This window comes from Plutella xylostella, chromosome 26 (genome assembly GCF_932276165.1).
Source record: "Plutella xylostella chromosome 26, ilPluXylo3.1, whole genome shotgun sequence".
NCBI classification, from domain to species: Eukaryota; Metazoa; Arthropoda; class Insecta; order Lepidoptera; family Plutellidae; genus Plutella; species Plutella xylostella.
Window position 1 is genome coordinate 7,350,980 of NC_064006.1, and position 21,649 is coordinate 7,372,628.

General features: G+C 37.6%; 1 protein-coding gene and 1 long non-coding RNA gene across 3 annotated transcripts in view; both read left to right on the forward strand.

The window, feature by feature from the left end:
• The window catches only part of LOC105379986 (alpha-2A adrenergic receptor), a 393,199-nt gene that overhangs the window by 266,980 nt on the left and 104,570 nt on the right, over positions 1-21,649 (forward strand). The window lies entirely within an intron of this gene.
• LOC125490653 lies at positions 685-19,731 on the forward strand. Its single transcript, XR_007267806.1, has 3 exons — positions 685-834; positions 6,614-6,615; positions 19,721-19,731. It is a non-coding gene; the product is annotated as an uncharacterized LOC125490653 (long non-coding RNA).

Genomic DNA, 21,649 nt, shown 5'->3' on the forward strand with positions numbered 1-21,649 from the left:
GTGGAATCTTTGTACATATCCCCTTGGTTTCAGCTCAGCCAGCCTAGCTCCCGGGTAAACTGGAGTAGCAGGCCTGGGTGTTGTAATAGCTGAGGTAGGCGCTCTGTTGGTCCAAGAATAGATAATCTTGTTTCTGTAGTAGGTGGACAAGCTAACAGAATATGTTCAACCGTCTCATCTACTTCCTTACATGTCCTACATAAGGGACTAGTTGAGTTACCTATGGTATATAAGTGTTTATTCACGCAACAATGTCCTGTTATTAGTCCTACCATTAATGATATATTACTACGGGACAGGTTGAGTAAGTAGCGTGTAAGTTTGTGGTTGTGTGATACAATAAACGCTTTAGTTTGTCTGCAATCTACACGATTTTTCCACTCCTGATTGTGTTCAGATAGTGTTTTATCGGTGAGACATTGCCTTATTGCCTTTGATGACAGACTAATAAATGGTTCTGGCCCTATTGGTAGGGTATTTGATCCCATTCTTGCTAGTCGGTCAGCCTCGCAATTTCCTATGTTGTCGTTATGACTTTTAATCCACTGTACTGTTACATTATTTGAAATGCTTAGGTTTTCCAGTGTTCTGTGACATTCTAAAATTAATTTAGATTTTGTTACAGTTCTGCCTAAGGCACCTAAAATAGCCATACTGTCTGTGTAGAAGCAGATATTTCTATTTTTTGTGTCTTTTATTTGTGTAGCTCCGTCAAGTAGGCTGGCAGCTTCTGCCTGAAAAACAGTAGCTTTGTTCCCGAAGCTGACAGAGTATTGTAAATTAAGTTCCGGGCAGAAGACACCTCCACCGCTGCCCTTCTTGTTCTTGGCTCCGGTTGTTGGTTTGTTTGGTGTCGTAGTGAGTGGAACTGTTTCATTGCCCGTGAATGTAGGTACGTTGTACAGTATGAGTTTAAAATATTAAACAAAACATTCGAAACCACATAGTACCTAGAACAAGTATGTATTTAAAGATCAAAGCAACTAAGGCTTTGCCCAACGGTTTCACAGGTTCTACTGAGACCCGTGGCGTCTTCTATTAATTATTCCCAGAATACTTAATGAACCCAACAGAATATTTAGACTACGGACATGGTTCTATGTAGCATGTAAATTTCAGTCTGTTTCTGTGTATTCTGTATCCGAATATTGTTACGAGTTTGTTGTATTGAAAGGGCTTCAAATCATGTTTCTATTGGAGATTCCGTGCTAGTTTACTACTGGTTGGAGCTTCGACTATTTAGGTATTTGGGCTAAGAAATTAATTGAATGTATTTTATTTAACGTGCGTGTTACTTGTATTTTTATAATATTTTTGTATTTTTTTACACTTTTTACTAATAATACACTAACAAGCAATGAAAAATTTCTAGTGAGAAAAATACCAATTTACTAATAAATGGAAGGTTAGCTTAACGACGTCGTATGCAGTATTAAAAACGTATATTTCAGAAAGGTTTAGTCGATCAGCAGAAGAAATGGCTAGTGTCAAATCTAAAAAGAGTCTACTTCTATGAATTCGCAGCAACTACGGTACTTATTAGTAATTAAGTAAGATTACTTATATAATATTATTTAAATTGTAAACTTGACATACATTTAGGTGGAATTTCACCAAACGCTAAACGTATTTAGTTGCCTGGCAAGCGTTTGTCAGTTGGTACAAAATGCATTTAAAATTTGACTTTAATACAATGTTTAATACGTTTATTTATTTATTTATTTATTTAATTCTTTATTGCACAAATATAAAAATACATGTTTAGCATTTGGTAAAATTGACCCTTAGTCACAAAAATTACATAAGCGCCCCAGATCGCTACATTTTCGTATCTGAAACTTTAGAAATTTTCCAGCATGAATTTCGTGCATGTTTTTTCTACAGACATTTCCTAAGGGACCCTAAAGATAGCGGGGGCCTGAGGGCACGCCTTATCTAAACGAGAGGAGAAATATTGTACAAAACTTGTACTTACTATTTTCTTTTGCACGCGTGTCTCTGTTTGAGACCTAGTTTTGGAGCTGGAAAATAAAGAGAGCTTCTTGTTTATGTTTAGCCGTAGTTTTATGATGGTTATTAGGAAGTACACTCACGGGCAATGAAAAGGTTCCACTGAGAAAAGCACCAAATTACTCATAAACGTAAAAGGCTACCTTAATGACGCCTTCTGCAATATTGAAGTACATTTAACAGAGCATCAGAATATTATCAACTGCAAACGGTAATATTTTGTTCAAATTTGAAAAAATAGCGATTGTTTGGTGTCGGCATTTTGTTAGTTGAACTTTTTCATTGCCCGTGAGTGTATGTTCATCTATAATACGATTGCGATTAATGAAAAAGTTCCTGTTGCACAGTATATTAATTACTAGCTAATGACGCCGTCTTCAACATTGAAGTTACATTCAACAGCGCATCAGATTTTTACCAACTAAAAAGGTAAATATTTTGTTCAGATTTTAAACCAAAGGTTTGAAAAAAATAGTGTTGTGTTGTAAGAAGAACTTTTGCATGGCTTCGAGTGTATATTATGTACTTAACGATAATCCTTACATTGCATAAGTGGGTATAACCAACATTTAAACCACCATAATTAATTTTACTTCGCTTCCAGCTAAAGGAGAAACGAACCGAAAAATGTTGATTTCATTAGGCAACAAATTACTTCGAAGCCAACAGCAAAAATAGCTGACCAGATACAGCTCCCCTTACTTAATGACCCTTTCAGCATTCAGACGAGGCCTTTACAGACAATTGGGCATACAACTACTGCCCATAAGGGCCAAAATTGCTTGATCACTGCCCTCGATGGACAGTAATTAAGCTTTGGGAAATGGTCTTGCTGTCATTAGCGACTGTAGCCCTTATGTGTACCGGCGCTCGTAATAACTGTGTTTTTGTAAAGCTTAGGGAATAGTTGAAATATGTAGTTTGGGCCTAATGGACTGACTTTTGATGTGTAATTATGTAGTCAAATATCCGTTATTTTAGTGAAAACATGCCGGTAATGAATGATAATATCACTAACGATATAGGCTTTAATTGTTTGCTTCACTAATGGGAATGGATATAAAAATACTGTTAAATTATTTGTTACTCAGTTATAAACTATAGCTTGTCCTGTGTTTTACTCTGGTTTTACAACGGTTGTCGGGAAGAGATAGCTTTTAGCGATAAGACCGCTATTTTTTCATTTCAGTTATTTGAGTAAGATTTAAGCTTTGTTTTACGGTGTGTAAATAAAAAATATTTTAATTATCATCATAATGAATGCACTGTTGGACATAATTTTCTTAAGGAGCGTCACCACTCTGTCCTCGGCCTTCCCCATCCAGCCACTACCACCAACGAGCTGGGTTCGCTTAAAGCGATTTTTTCAAGACAACCTTTGGTTGGAAGGATGTTTAAATACAGTTTACATTATACATACTTAAAAGTTACTTGTCTGGACAAAAAAAAATAGCATAACAAACAGATCTTTTTCTTTTTCATTAAGATCCTGATTGTATGAATATATAATAAAATAATTCAATATCTAAATATCAATTGGGATGCACAGAGTTTTGGAGTATTAAAAACATGACCAGTGTCGAAAAGTCTAAGCTTGTGTTAATCCAATCGTGTCATTTTATTAAAATTCCCTCCTCGTATCCGCGATTGGGCACCTACTTACCCGACCCGAGAGGACATGTTAATAAATTTAAAAAAAGGTTGGGAACCACTGGGCGAGTTGAGTTACGACTCCAGGGAATGCCAACCTTTGGTCGCAGTAATTTATTTAGAAATATTGCTTTTCTAGTACATAAAATGTGTTATTTTTTACTTTTGCCGTGGTACGATGGCTTTCTAATATGTTTTATATTTTTATAAATCTTCGCATTCGTATTTATTACCGTAACTGATTTATTAGGTATATCACATACCTACGCAGCGTGGGACGCCCTCCTGCGCGCTGGACAGACGACCTTAGGCGGGTAGCCGGTAGTGGTTGGATGAGGAAGGCCGAGGACCGAGTGTTGTGGCGCTTCTTGGGAGAGGCCTATGTCCAGCAGTGGATGATTATTGGCTGATGATGATGATATCACATACATTGAAGCGTAATTATTTATAATCGTAAGTTTTTATTGAGCTAATAAATAATGAACTAATAAATATTCAGATAGGTGCCTAGGTGATTTTCCAAGTAATGTTACTTTTGCTTGGTCTACATCTCTTATTATCTTCAATTCCTTTAACCTGTGAACTGTTCCCATCACCGACCGAATGGCGTAGTGGTTGGTTACCCTGACTACTGAGCCGATGATCCCGGGTTCGATTCCCGGCTGGGGCAGATATTTGTTTAAACACAGATATTTGTTCTCGGGTCTTGGATGTGCCCGTAAAATGGCAATAGGCCCGCCCCCTATTACATTGGGACTAACATAACACTCTGGCGAAAAGTGGGTGCAGCAATGCACCTCTGCCTACCCCGCAAGGGACAGCTGATATATCGACACAAATACATAGATCCAGTTATCTTTACTGATATTACAATTATCATTCATATTAGATCTGGCATCGACTGTACAAGGTACGTTAGAATAGCGAGGAACAGTGTCGCTGTTTATTGGAAGTCCTATTACATTAAATGGCTAAGCGCAAAGTAACTTAAATTAATGTACAAGTAACGAACAGTATTCTGTTGGTAAATTCTGTAATAACTACGATAAAAATAGGCTGTAGAACGCTTTAACCAATTTTTACGAAAATATAAGTTAATCTCTGAAATAATAAAAAAAGTCAATTATTACACAGTGACTGAAGTAACAAACTAAAATTTCACAAGTTCAATAAAAATGCTGTATTAAAAGCGTTGACTTCCGAACATCAACTACTGAATCTAGGCGTTTTTTGAACCAACTAACGAAAACTTCGCGTATATTTGAGGTCTAAATGGAAAATGACAGATTGCGATTTGTTTGCGATAGAGTTTTAGGGGGTCTAGTACAGGTTTGATAGTTTGGCGAAAACTATAAGAGTTTACGTTTTCTCGCATACTAAGTGGCGCCTCTAGCGGAAACTATCGTGAAACTTTTGACAGATAATGTATGCAGATTACAGGAGAAAACGAAAACTTTTTTAGTTTTCAAAAATAGCAAGTGGGTGCCCAGTGATGGACGTCGGCGTCGCGGAAGACCCAGACGGAGATGGCGGGATGACCTCGACAGGTTTTTGCCTCAATGGCCGAAGGAAGCACATGATCGGGAACAGTGGTCAATTCATAAGGAGGCCTTTGCCCAGCAGTGGGACACTAGACAGGCTGCATAAAAAAAAAAAAATAGCAAATCCCGTACTAGAGGCCCAGCAGGCTGTAATGGTCTGTTTTAAACACCCGAGTAGAGTTGATGCGCACTTAATTTATGAGAAAAAGCACTGTTCCACTTCTTGCACTGAGCTTAGGTTAAGTAAATAGCTCCTGTTTAAGCCATCTATCTCAAGTATTTGCGTGGAACTAAACTAAGCTAAGCCATTGTCTCACTCGCCTAAGTGACGATCAATTGATCGGTTTGATGTGTATTGTTACACGTACATAATGAAGTTACCTACCCACCTATGTAATGTATTTATATCATCATCATCATCAGCTAATAATCATCCACTGCTGGACATAGGCCTCTCCCAAGGAGCGCCACAACACTCGGTCCTCGGCCTTCCTCATCCAACCACTACCCGCCACCCGCCTAAGGTCGTCAATCCACCGGGCAGGAGGGCGTCCCACGCTGCGTTTGCCTGTTCGTGGTGTTCACTCGAGAACTCGTCTACCCCAACGGTTATCGGTTCTTCAGCAGATACATTATCAGCCCAATGCCACCATGTATTTTTATACTTGCAAGAAATGAAAAAGTTCCATCTGCCATTGCCAATAAGCAAGTGTAAATAATTACCAACAGGACAGAAATTAGAATAAAAATTTAAATTTATTAGAAGTACACACACACGCACTCACGCCTTGTACTAATGTACTCCCTCGCGGGGTAGGCAGAGGTGCATTTCTGCACCCACTTTTCGCCAGATTGTTTTGTTAGTCCCAATGTAATATGGGGCGGGCCTATTGCCATTTTTACGGGCATATCCAAGACCCGAGAACAAATATCTGTGTTTAAACAAATATCTGCCCCAGCCGGGAATCGAACCCGGGACCTTCGGCTCAGTAGTCAGGTCACTAACCACTACGCCATTCGGTCGTCAAATAATATTAGAAGTACAGCATTACTTAAGTAATGTAGTATTAGTTAGTATACCTAATCTAATAATGAATAAATTTTAAACATCATCTACTATACTATAACCATTAAAATAATTATTTCAAACTATCGAATTCAGTTTACGCCACGCCTCATCCAATCCAATCTAGACTCAATTGAACAGGAAATAAAAACTAAAATTGATTGCAACAGCCTCCCAGTTGCGATCTTTATAATTAAACCGTTTATATTGATTGCGTCTGTCCCCCTTCCGCTTACAACATTGCAATATTTCTGTCTCATTCGCTCCAGGGGGTCACTCTCTAAATCGACTAACGAACGAACGAGATTTGTCAAGCAAAGCGCACGCTTAATACAACGACAAAGAGTCGTGGTTAGTGCTGCAGTTTTGTTTTTCCGAAGCTTTGGAGCCCTGCGCTAACCATGGCTCTATCTCGTAGTATTAAGCTTGCTTATTGTGTGACAATTCTCGTTCGTTCGTTCGTGGATTGATAGAGTGACCCCCTGGGATGTGGGTTTTAATAAATCCGAGGCCTAGTCCCTTCTGTAGATGCGAATTTCCAATTACCAAAGACAAGATAAATTTATACTAAATACCTTATAAATAGTCGTAACCCTTATTTAGGTAATACCTTAAGGCTTCTGGGGTTTTATTGTACGTAAGGCAGAGTTTTATCAGTTACAGATACAACATGGGTTTACCACGAACAGGTTTACGACATTAAATATTTTAATAAACTACTAAAAAGACTAGCGTTACCCCCTAGAATTATAATTAGAAAGGAGTCATTTTGACTTTAAAAAAACATAGAATAAACTTTTACAGCAGTATAAAAGTCATAATATAATATTGTCTTGTAGTTAAATACCTCCTAGTCTGTAAAATGTTCAGCCTTGTAGATAACCACGACTATTCAATTTCTATAAATAACTTTATTACAAAGTATTAACTAGTCATCACGACCCATCACGTCCCCACTGCTGGGGCACGGGTCTCCTTCCAATGAAGGAAGGGTTTAGGCCTAGTCCACCACGCTGGTGGACCCCAGTGCTAAGCAAGCTTGTGCTGAGAGAGTTGTCGGGTAAGTGGGCAACCCGACTGTCAGATGTTTTCAAGCCGCCCGAAGGCCTCTGACTAGGCTTAACGACTGCTGCCGAAGCACGGAAGCGTCCAGAAAAGAACACTTGAAATCGGTTACCAATCCAATGGCTGACCGTGCCAGTTGTTGCTTAACCTCAGTGATCAGTTACGATCACTGAAGCCCGCCCGACTACGGACGCTTCCGAATAACTTTATTACAAAGTATTAACTAGTAACTCGAATTAAACTAGTGATTCAGTGAATCGTTCAGTAGCTCTCTATCCGGTATCATTTACTTCGGATATGAATAACTAAGACGTGCTTCGCATTGTAGAATTATTATTATTCCACTAGCTGTACCCGCGAGCTTCACTTCGCCTTAAAAAACCCGTGGTAATTCCGCGATAAAATGTACCCTATGTGTTAAAGGCAGGGTTTCAGCTAACTCTGTAGAAAATTTAATTAAAATCGATCAGCCGTTTTGACGTGAAGAAGAAACAAACATACACACACACATACACATGAATTTTCGCCTTTATAATAATTATTACTAGGATAGTAAGTAGCATTAGTAGGTTTAGTAGGAAAGCTAGAGATCGCATCCAGTGGCGTGCTTTGGGAGAGGCCTACGTCCAGCAGTGGACTGCTATAGGCTGATGATGATGATGATGAGGATTAGAAGGATGAGTCGTGGTGGCGTACCGGATAAGGTCTCTCTCTCGAACCTCTACCTATGACTGGCTAGAACCCAAAAAACATATGAAAATCGGTGCAGCGGATTAAAGGCGCCGACACATTAGCGGACGTGGCCGCGACTGATACATAGATAAGGTAAAAGATAAAAATTCTTTATTCGGTGTCCAACACCACACACCAAAAAATAAAATAAAAGTTCACAAAAAAAAACAATATAAATGAAATAAAATCATAAAAAAGACAAACAAAATAACTTAACTAGGTACTCATATGACTAAAAATAAAATATATATCAGTGTGTGTCTGAGAGCAATCTGGCACGAACTGTCCCAAAAGACCGTGCACACTATCAGTGCCTGACAGGCGCGTCCGTAAGCCGCGTCTGCTAATGTATCGGCGCCTTAAGAGCTACGCTACCACAGACACGTGACACAGACAAATTATAAGTACTTAAAAACTCCTCTTTTTTGATGAGGTTAAAAATACCAGCAGAATTGGTACCCTAAAGCTGAAGTGGAGCTCAAAAGCTTAGTTGCCATAAATATTCAAGAACTTATGAATGATTTACGATCCACATTATACAAACTCAGCTACTCTATAAACTGCGCGAAATGAAAATGTACTGAGCAATTAAAATTAACCATCAAACATAAACTGCCACCAACAAGAAATGACATGTCGGGTTTGTAATATTACTCGGCCAAGTACGAATGGTCTCGCTTTAAAATAATAATACTTAATACAAATTGATTACAGGCAACTAGATAGGCCATAGACACAATGCATACGCTTTAACACCAACGGAGGATTTCAGATTTAATTTCGCCATTCATCATTTTTGAATATTTTATTTATAACTAATGACTATTTTGTAGACCGCAGCTCTAGAAAATGTAGTCATCGTGTAGATATGACACCTTCTTTAGGTTCTGCGTACGTAAGGACCATGTATGTGCTAAATGGCGGTTCATTGAAGATTTTACATGCGTTTTTAGGGTTCCGTAGCCAAAATGGCAAAAACGGAACCCTTATAGTTTCGTCATGTCCGTCTGTCCGTCTGTCCGTCTGTCCGTCTGTCACAGCCGATTTACTCGGAAACTATAAGTACTACAGTGATGAAATTTGATGGGAATATGTGTTGTATGAACCGCTACAAAAATATGACACTAAATAGTAAAAAAAAGAATTGGGGGTGGGGCCCCCCATACATGTAACTGAGGGATGAAATTTTTTTTTTCGATGTACATACCCGTGTGGGGTATCAATGGAAAGGTCTTTTAAAATGATATAAAGTTTTCTAAAAAACATTTTTCTTAAAGTGAACGGTTTTTGAGATATCAGCTCTCAAAGTCGTAAAAAGTATGTCCCCCCCCCTCTATTTTTATAACTACGGGGTATAAAATTCTAAAAAAATAGAGGTGATGCATGCTAATTAACTCTTTCAACGATTTTTGGTTTGATCAAAGTATCTCTTATAGTTTTTGAGATAGGTTGATTTAACTGTAATTTTGGTTAAGTTATTTTATTTGCTGCTACGGAACCCTTTGTGCGCGAGCCCGACTCGCACTTGGCCGGTTTTTTTTAGTTTCTAACGTTACCGACAGGGATGCTGGTCAAGAAGCCTATTACTATCGAATTACCTATCAATATTCGTGAGGCCGTGACTAGGTAAACGTAGTGTGGGACGCCCTCCGGCTAGATGGGGTGACGACTTGCGAAAGGTGGCTGGATATGATTGGATGCGGAAAGCTAAAGATCGCATCCAGTGGCGTGCTTTGGGAGAGGCCTACGTCCAGCAGTGGACTGCTATAGGCTGATGATGATGATGATTCGGGATTGGCACACAGTGGCAATTGTCGTGGTCGCGCTACCAGTACAGTCGCGCTCACAATTCACAACACAAACTCGTTGAGACGTCTCGCTACCTCGCTAGTCTCCTAATTACCGAACCGTGTCTCGCGTGAGGTGTTCACGCGGCAAGAGTGTGGAGGGATGCGCGAGGGATAATAATAATAAAATGTGGGGACATTTCACTCACGGCCATCCGACCCCAAGCTAGGCAGAGCCTGTGTTATGGGTATCGGACAGCTGATATATCTACACAAATATATAGATAGATACATATTAAATATAAATATCAAAACCCAAGACCCGAGTACAAATATGTGTCTTTAAAGAAATATCTGCCCCAGTTGGGAATAGTGATTCTTGTCTTAAAGTATATTAATTCCTTCATTCATTCACTAAAGGATGTCATTGTAACTTATTGTGCCATAGAAGGCATATCTAGTATACATAAATAATAGTCTAGACCATAGAAGTTAATCCGCCTTAATCTCAAATGAAGTTAACTTCAAGATCCTAGGCATTAGGTCAAATTAGGTAGGTATTAGATTTCCGTAGAAGTCTTGGCAATAACGCTTGTAAACATTTAATTATGATTTGTTTTATTTTTATTTAGTTGCGCTAGTTAGCTTTTTAAATTTTCTTACTATGTTATCGCATGCTGTTTTTTATACCTTGATCGATCTTTCGCATGTTTATGCATTTATAAGCACTTATATCTATGGATATCGGGTAGTAAATTTTCGTTTATCCCTTTCCATACCGTGATAGTATTCACATCACTACTACAAACGATCTCACACGGCATTAATCATCCTCCGAGCCATTTGTCGCGTAAATCATGTCTTATTGTGTACTGATGTAATAATTTTACTCGCGTGAAGCGTTCGCAGTGAAGATCCTGTTTTATGACGCCTCACGCTGTTGCTGACTGTACTTACGCAATTTTGTAGGTGGTTATGCGTAAATTTACAGTGTAGTGTGGTTTGGGTGGAAAATATTGTGTTTTTGTTAGATTTTTGGGTTGATGGCGAAGTTAAAGCGACGAAGCAGAAATATGAAGCGGAAAGCTAAAGATCGCATGCAGTGGCGTGCTTTGGGAGAGACCTACGTTCAGCAGTGGACTGCTATAGGCTGACGATGATGATGATCAAAGCGACGTTTACGAAGTAAAATTAGTGTCAAATTCAATACATTTGGAATCCAAAAATCTTTGTCAAAACAAGTTTGCGATACCAGGACTGACTCTTAAATATAAGGGGGGAATATAACTAGCCTCCCCCTCTGGTTTCACTAACGCTTGTGTAACACATTGTGTGTATAGGTATTAAGCCCGCCACAGACTTAGCTATAATATATATTAATATTTTTATAGCTAGGCATATTACTATATATTTTCTATACATTTTCGCAGTGACCGCACACTCAGCTATAATATATATTTCTGTGAAGTCACCAATTCTATGGTATATTAATATATATTATAGCTAAGTCTGTGACGGACTTTAGGGTGTCTTTGAATCTATATTTACGTCAGACAACGTAGTTCCAAATCTAGTAAACCGGTTTCACCAAGACATATTTATTAACACATGCTATCAAACTTTGATTAAATAATATAAGATAATTATGTATGGAGTAGTGATAGTAGACGTATAAGTATAATAATAAATAAAATAAAATAAATATGAGTGGACATCTCACACACGGTCATCCGACCCCAAGCTAGGCAGAACCTGTGTTACAGCTGATACATCTACACAAATACATAGATAGATAGATACTAAATATAAATATCAACACCCAAGACCCGAGTACAAATATCTGTCTTTAAACAAATATCTGCGTCAGGGCTACTAACCACTACGCCATTCGACCGTCAACAGTCAGTCATCAGTATAACAATATACAAAAAAATGATCCACTTCGTACAAACATAAAAACATAACTTTATTTAGCAGACAGTTATCTAAACTTTTCCGAAACAACAATTGTGAACTAAACTAAATTTAAACTCTCATAATGTTTCCATGTTTGTGAAAACTGCCCTTCAGAGCCCATCCTCACTTGGCTGAAATATTTATTTATTTATTTAACTCTTTATTTTATAAATATTACAAATAAAAGTACAAATACCTACTAAGGAGGTAAATTATAAAAAAGATGCTTCCCCATACAAAAATTGGTTGCTTACGTGACACTGTGTATAGGGAGTAGATTTTTTTTTCGGGAATATCCCATGATATCAAAAGTTGTTTAGAATGAAAAGCTCTGTGACATACTTCCTGATGTGCACCTATGAAAGACTCACCCTGTATTGCATATCTTATGTTTTATGTTATAAAAACCAATCTTAAATTACTACGTTTTGGAAATCAGGCTCGCACCCCCTCAAAATCATATGTAATAGTTTAATATCTTTTGTTTCACACCCTACCCAATTTAGTCTAGTCCTAGCTTAGACTTTAGGCTCTCTTTCAGAAAAACAAATCTTTTAAACCGCCCGGAAAATAGTCACGTCCACAAAAGAAAAATACCCATTATTTAATCTCAGACAAAGAAAATCTGTTTTTCAGAGTAAAATCGAGGAAATTTTAAAACCAATACGTATTATTAACATTCGCTAGAGATCAACCTCGCAATTTTACCTTACAAAGAATATCTGTAAACAAAAAATGAAGAATTTAAAAGCGACTTAATTTCTTGTTAGGTATCACCTTTAGTTATAGGGTAACGGGTAAAATCGGAACTATTTTTTTTTATTATTACTTGAAAAATTATCGGCAATCTGTATAATAGATACCTTGTTTCACATAGGTAAGAATAATAACTCTGACACTTACTGAAACTTTACTGTATTCAAAATAAAATAAAAAACCGCATACATTTATCTGTTATAATTATAGCTCAATAGTTTACTTTGCATTTAAACAAAGAAAAGACTAGAGCTACGCAACATTAAAAACTCAATGCTGTGTTTGAATTTAAATAATAGGTAACTTGAAGTACAAAAGCTGTATAACTAATCTTTTTTTCAATGTATAAAGATGGTTTAAAAAAATAATCATTAGCAAGTATTTTATAAAAATAGTGTTAACAATCACTAGCGCCATCTTTTGCCGCTACGTCGTTTGATCAGCCTACACTAAAGGCTGTTCGCCCAAGAATTTAATATAGAGTGGAGTCAGGGTTAATTCATCAGACTATAGGAAGCCAGTCTAGCGAGCTTATATTTTACTTCACTAATTCTCTAACGGACGTTTAATAAATAATACCTACTGAAAGGATTTTTAAATACATTAACAAGCAATGAAAAAGTTCCAGTGACAGTAGCACCTAATTACTCCTAAACGGAAAATGCTAGCTGAATGGCGCCCTCTACAATATTGAAGTACATTTAACAGCACATGAGGACATTACGAACTAAAAACGTTTATATTTTGTTCAAATTTGTTAAGAACCTACTTTTTTAAAATTGTGTAAATTTGGTGTCGGTATTTTTAAAGTGGAACTTTCTCATTGCTCTCTCGACGGTAGAGCGGGAAATAAATTAAATAGTGTTTTTGAGGGTATGTATCTTGATCATGTCATTCAAGATGTAAACACTGACATGCCCACAAAAATCAGGCTCACCCTTAATTATATCGATCTATTGGCTGACCAAAGTTCAATGTCTAAATTCAGTACAGTATCTATTATAACCAGCCATGACTGATCTCTGGGACCGCCCCCCTCGTGAACCAGATAGTGGTGGCTGACAGACCATCGGGTACCGGATATTGAAAACTGATTAGATCTAATCCCCGATGCTATTGGGACTGCTTATAACAGCTTGTAGAGTGAAACCAATAGATTAGGGTTTAATAGAATAAGTATAGCTTTAAACGCGAGCTTCGAGTTTGGGTTTTAATCGTAAACTCATTATATATATGTATGCGCACCGCTCACAGACGAGGAGGAGTCGAGGTGACGGTGGCAAAGCATTTATCCCTCTGTAAAGTCTCTATAAAGGGTGTTGGAAAAAGGGATTCGCAAATTTTGAAATTCTGATTTAATTTTAGGGCTTAGATTAACATGCTGCACATGTAGGTTTCGACTTATCTAATCCTAGTATACCCTTTTTGCAACACCCTGTGATTTGACCCCCTTTTTCATGGAAAAGTTACTTTTCTATGAATAAGGGCGAAATTTTATACGATATTGGATTTTATCATAATTTTGTGTAAATAATCATTTGATTTATTGCTTGTTACAGGTATGTATCTGCTGGCTTCCATAAGAAAAAAAACTAATAAATTATATTGGTAAGTTTCTCCTTGCAGTAAATTCAGATAATTTTGAATGAAAAAAATATTAATAAACAGTTTTTTTTTATAATTTTTCTAATCGCAAATCAGGATGGATAAACCTCTTTATCAGCTCAAACTAACGTCTCCATAAAACATTTAACAGCTGTCAAAGTAAGCATGATATAATAATTTAATTTTCCTCAAAGGGGTCCCGGGGCCCTTTCCAATTATTTGAACAAAGGATTTGATGAACCAAAGTGTTGTCGTGTCACCTGCAGGGTCGCAGGGCGCGGTACTAGAATAGTGGGTTTTACAGACGGATTTCGAAAGGATAAATGTACAGTCAGAGGCAAAGAAATGTGACCTTTAATCTATTATTTTCTTAGAGGGGATTAAGTTTCTGTACGTGGCACTCTCGAGTGGAACCTTCGTACCCCTTAATTTCAGCTCAGACAGCCTAGCTGAGTAAAATGGAGCAGCAAGCCTGGGTGTTGCAATAGCTGAGATAGGCGCTCTGTTTAAGAATGATCTCGTTTCTGTCATCCTTTGGGTGTTTTGTAAGTCGATAGGGTCAGGGAAAAAATAAGAAATTCAATTTTGAATTGAAATTAATGATCTCTACATTATTTTAGTTATTAATCTTAGTTTGAAGACAAACCTATAACTTTTTAAATAAAAAATAATTACAGTACAGGTTGCATGCTGGACCACCCTGTACATATACCTACGATCGTTACAATCGAGAAGGATTGAAACTGATAACTTCTGACCAATCACAATACTTTTTTAAACCACTTCCTCAAAATCTCGTTAAAAAAATTTGGTTACGGCATCGATAGGTATGAAATAATTTGAATTAGGTACTAATATCCCAAAATTAGTTGTCTTGCGTGTTACAAATTACCAATTGATCTATAACCACCTCCAGATAAGGGCTTGTGCCTAATAACTTTAGTTCCAATTTACATACTATGTACAGTCGGACGCATAATAATTTGATACAATTAAGTTAGCAATGTATTTATTTAAAAAAAAATACGTTTCACTTACAAAATGTCAACACTTATTTTTTATACATTTGATTATTGTTTTTAACACAATATTTACGTTTATGGTTGGTAATATTCTGATGCTTTGTTAAATGTACCGTCATAAGCCCTATTTCACCATACTCTGTTATATCATAATAAGGGATTAGTTGTTGACTTTTGACACATCTCTCAAGAATTTTATATGGAGATGACGTATAATTGATAACATTGCAATGTAACAGGGGTTTTAATGATCTAACAAACTATGCTGAAACTATGCATAAGGCTAGCCGTTTCCGTTTAGGAGTTATTTGGTGGTCACTGGAACGACACTTACAAGTGGACACTTACACTTTTTCATTGCTTGCAAGTATATCTAGGTACAGTCCTCTCAACTTAAGCCTAGAATTGCGTTTTTGTGAGTGCACATAGATAGTGAAGAGTGTGCTGTTGCACACCTATAATTGGTGCATGGATAGGATAAGCAACATATACTGTGTCTGAACAATTTTTTATCTAATGTACTGTTGGTGTGTCTATTTCTGTAAATAAATAAATAAATAAGAGCCTTTGGCGATCATTCACTAAAATTCAATTCTCAGCTTAAGTTGAGAGGACTGCACACAACAAGGTCACCACCTGTACTTAGCTCACACGCCATCATTGGTGATAGATTGTGCCAAGTTGGACCCAACTCCCGGCGGCGGCAGCGGGGGCGGGGCGGGTGCGAGTCTTGATGAGTTTGTCAAACAACACTTCGAGATGATCTATCGCTGATTGGATCATTATTTTAGCGTGTTGTTTTTCATAGTAATATAATTTCAGAGTATGATTTGTTATTCAAGACTAGTTAGGTATGTATTGCAATAAAACTGAAAAACTTGTGAGTATGATGTCGTAGGAGTGGCCACAGTCATAATATCAGTTTATAATTGATATTTTTGCAACATAGTATATTTGAATACACTTTATTTGCGCCAAGACCAAAATTACAAAACAAAAGATAACAAAGAGGCGGCCTTATTGCTTAGTTAACCAGTTTTTATCAAAATACAATGATTAAATAAAGCACCATCTAACAATAATCTCATCCAGACAACCAAAACGAAAATGTAATAATGTAGATTTATCAACAAAACTACGACAACTACATAAATGTGTTAATTTAAACCACACTTGGTGGCAGTTGTGTGCTCGACTTCCCGACTTTACCCCATCAATCAACAATAAGTTCAAAAGTCGAACTTAACACTTAAGTATGACTTAAGTTAAGCATTTTGTTGGATTGTGTAGCAATTTTCCTGATTAAGTAACTTTGTGCTGTTCGGGGATAAATTCCCTGTTACTTATACTTGAGTGAGTACTTAATCTTAACTATAATGGGTATTTGTTAATTTGCAAAGCTTACGAAGAAAGTTTGTTTTGAGTTATAATGGGAATTCATTTTATTGAAATTGTTAATATTTAGTGAGTCGTGGTGACGTAACGGACTAACGGATAAGGCTAAATTCTAGTCATTTTAACGTAAGTGCATTGTACTCATTCGAAATCGGCGATACGGTTCACTTGTGTACAAATGTACAGCAAAAAGCGGGTGTATCGCTTACCTCTGACTGCCACTTCGAGGATTACAGTCGTTAGAATAAAAATTGTAGTTGTGAACATAATAAAATAATATAGATAGATAGATAGATAGAATATTCTTTATTTGTACACACACACATAAAAGAAACTTACATAACTTAAATACTATAAACTATGTACAAAAATGGCGGTCTTATCGCTTAAAGCGATTTTTTCAAGACAACCTTAGGGTGGAAGGATATTTTGATTAAAATATATGTAAGTATAGTATGTATTATTATGTGGATAAACAATAAATAAATAAACCTTTGTTCAGGATACCGAGTAGTCACCACTTTTTCAATATTCTACACAAACTTAGCATTATAATTATAACCAAGGTAAATGAGTCGCACCAAGCAATCAACTGACCGCGTTTTGTGCCTTTTATAAATCCAATTAACTTATCTACAGGGAGTTCTCTTTGAAAAGATTTTCACTTCAGAAAAATTGTGTTAAGCTTTTTGCCTTTTTATGTTGTGCATCTTCTATGCAATCTCACACGGGGTCTAATTAGTTTTGCGCTGAAAGATTTTTTAATCTAATTACTTTATCTCGTTCAGGTTATCACGAACGAATGGCGCAGTGGTTAGTGTCTACTGCTGTGTCGAGAGTCCCGGGTTCGATGCAGGTTGTAAAATATGTGTTTAAAGCCAGATTTTTGCTCTCGGGTAGTAGGTGTTTGTGTTGTGTGATATCTCCAACTCACCTAACAATCGTGGAGATTATAGCGGAGACACTCCGATATTAATTTCAACTAGGTACGTGCCGAACGATGCGTTAAAGTGACGCAACGTCGACGCAGTGCTATAATTATAACGCAACGCACACCCAACGCCTAACGTCTATAGGAGATGTTATAGACGTAAACTCTTCGACATTATAACACCTCTTTTTATTTCCGTCGAGCGTAAAAAACAAGTTGAAAGAGCCTCTTATCTAAATGTTTATAAAACAAACGTCGTTTCTTCATAAATTTACATATTTTCCATTAAAAGCTTGGGCTGCTTTTAAGGCCATACATAAATTATTGTGAATTCATGTTGCTAGATCTTTTGTTGATCTAGAAATAAAACACATTCTAAATTTAATTTAATCTAGATGTAATTATACATTTTCTAACGGCCGGTTTCAACACTGAGAACTCCAACTTAAGCCCAACTTAAGTGAACATGATGTCATGTGATGGCTGTGTTGACATTTAGCAAACGAGAAACTAGGCCTTAGGTTGAAAAGTGTGCAACTTTACTCCTATGAATTGAATATGCAATCAGTATGTTTTTCTCTGAAACATTAAGATAATACTCTATATATAAACCTGCCGTTTTACAAAATGTCCAGGTTTACACACTACACGTAACACAAGCAACAAGTCCACAGCTTCATATTCGCAAAGCAACCTGACGGCAGCCCACTGAGAATATAACTGCCGCGGTAAACCACCTATTTTCTTCCAAATTTCTAACCTCAAAGCTGACGAATTTCGCTTCAAAACTGAATGCGAGTTGTACAGTTGTACTGTACACTAGTCCCCTTACTCTTGAAACTTAATTCCTGAATTTCTACTGACGGGAAGAGAAGCATATTAAATATGTGGGGACATCTCAAATCGGCCATCTGATCCCAAGCTAAGCAGAGCCTCTTATCTTACTAATCTACAGAGATAGGTACATAAATAGATACATTATTATTAAAAAAATATTATAATGAAGACCCGAGTACAAATATGTGCCCCGGCCGAGGATCGAACCCAGGACCTTCGGCATAGCAGTCCGCGTCACTAACCTACTACACCACTCGGTCGTCATATATTGCATTTCAAGAGTAAGGCGGTGGGATATTATTCCAAGGATGACTGCTGCCGGCGGAATGTCAACGCGAGAGATGCCGGCATGTAAATTATACTGCGAGTCGCGCCCGAAACACCGCACAAAGACATGATATCGGGACCGCTAATTCTGCTGAACACAAGTGAATGCTATAGCATTGTTCATAGCCTGTTGAAGTTATACGTAATTTAGGCCAGCTATGACATAAAAACAAGTCAATCGGGCGTCACACGGGTTCGTAACCGCCGTCAATAAACTCGTTAAGGCCTTGGTCTCCTATTTACGCCGTAGGTCGCGTCCGGCGTCACGCCGTAGGCCGCGTCACGATGCTCACTATAGAAATGTACTGATGCGGTCTCCCTCACACGCCGACGTTGGCGCGTAGACGTAGTGAGCATCGCGACGTGGCCTACGGCGGTGACACTTGACGCGACCTACGGAGTAAATAGGAGACCCGGGCCTTAATGCGCGTTGCACCAATCACAGCGCCGTATTTATGGCGAATCGCCTTATAGTTTCGTTTATCTACGACGATAAGGAACCTGTGTATAGGCAGCATAATGGGCGGTATCGCTAAATCTTTTTACGAACGAACGAACGAAGTGACTAAGTAGTTCTCACAATAATATCCCTTCCAAATAAAAAATGAAATGAAAAATAGGAAAAATAATGATATAATAAATGTTGACGTGAAGTTGACTCCAATTACCTACTCCGTTCGTCAAACTAAGTTCGCCGCTTCTAGAATCGGCCGGATAACTGTTTGTTAAGGCGCAGTCGGGTGTCGTGGATGGACAGCAATGCGATTATTCGACTCGACTAAGCTCAGTTAATTTGCAATTGTGCATTCGCAGTCTATCCGGGAACGCTCGGGGCTAGACGTTTAGCATTTAGCTGTTTATACCGATAATATTGCGTAATAGGGTTAATAATTAATATAGCTACGTTTGTATAATTATTGGGTTAATTGGAAGATTCTATTTCATGCTGTATGTAGAGGTATAGACAGATATTTGTTTAAAATGACAGATATATACATATATATTACTCGGGTCTTTGGTTTTAATATGTATCTATGTAGAATGTAGATATATCGGCTGTCTGATACCCATTACAGGATCTGCCTAGCTTGGAGTCGGTTGGCCGTGTGTGAGATGTCCCCACATTAAATTAAAAAAGATGCGAACCTGCCTACCTACAAAATTATTTAGCTAACAGTATTGAGTGGCAGCCCCGATCACTGCGGCCACAGAGCTCAAGTGTCTATTCAACTTGGGAGGGTAATACCGATGTCAAGACTTGTTGCGAAACTTGGCCGTTTGAGTACTAGGTCTCAAGTCTGCTAATAAATAGCGTCAAGTCTGTAACATTATTATTATTATTTAATCCTTTATAGCACAAACATAATATCTTTTTTTTTAGATACGTTATCCTGAATTGAACTATATTTGTCCCACGATCTATTTTGATCCTTCATCCTAGAATAGAATACTTATAGAATAGAATATAATACTTTATTTGCGTAAAACATGGTATTACATAGATGTCAATATTATCGTAAAGTGCTCATGTTTAGCCAATTTATATTAGCATGCAAATCATCATTTCTAGAGTAGGTACTTACAAACTAATATTTACATTATTAACTACTCTAAAAATTCTTGTAGGCTATAGAAATTGTTTTCTGTTAGCCATTTATACTATTTGTTCTTGAAAATATTAATATTTAGGGATTTGAGTTCATTCGGCAAAGTTGCAGTGACATTATGGAACGGCCATAGCACGTCGAACTTTATCATTTTTCGCCAGTGCAATGTGTATTTGTTTTCAGGTCTTGGGTGTTCTAGGACAAATGCAATAATCACGCCCCTATATTTAGCCTTGTTAGACCGATAAAAAAATAGACTGCGATTAGTATTATGTTCATTCACCGAATTATATTTTGATCCTATGGCAAGTTTTATTTTTTAATTTGCATCTCGTTGGTATGTAGAAACAGGCGAAAACGTACCTAAAATGTACCCAAACAGCCTACACACCATTGTGACGTTATTAGATAGCAGAATCGATCCCACGGTTAACTTCAGTACATTGTGTTATAACTATTATTGCCTTCTTGCATCAGACACTTGCTCAATAAATGCTAACATTGCTAACTTCGGAACTGCGATCTCGCGATTCCACAAGATGCTTGTATGGAGTATTGTTTAAAAAGTTTGCATCCGAACTTTAAGTTTTGAATTCTTCGGTATTTTTATCTTTCTAAGGTGATTCGCATTCTATGACATGCTGTTTTATTTCAAAAGCTACTTTCATCATCATCATCATCAGTGGCCACAGCATCTTAACAGATGATAGTTACAGCATATCCAGAGCAGAGGCACTAGGTGGAGGATGGCACACCACATCTCCTCCTGTGGCTGTAAAGTCCAATCGCGGCACCACACTTTCTCCCACAGAGATCGCAGGTGAATTGCGAAATCGCACAAGGTACTTCCTTTGTACGAAGTCTTTTCCGCTTTATATTGTTTAGCCAGACTTCGTCGTGTTTTTTAACTCCCTGCTTTAATACGCTCCGCCATTTCGATCTGTCATGCGCCACAGTCTCCCATGTGTCAGGATCGATTCCAAAGGAAGTCATGTCGCGCTTGCAGCAGTCCTTGAAACGTAGCATTGGACGTCCCACCTTTCTCTTAGCGAAAGCGATTTGGCTTAGCAGAGTACGTCTTGGTAAACGAGTGGCATCCATCCGATGCACATGCCCCAGCCATCGCAATCTCCGCTGTTTTGTCCGCTGTTTATCGAAGTATAAAATGTAACTACCTTTTTAATCTCTATCGGAAAAGAGGGGAGTTTAATGCTTCTGTGAATGTGTGTAACTGTCTGTGGTAGCGTAGCTCCAAAACGGCTGAACCGATATTTGATTTGTTTTTTTAGGATGATACCCAGAAGCCATTTTTTATCAAAATCTGTTCAGCAGCTCAATCGTTATGCGAGTATGTTGAATTTG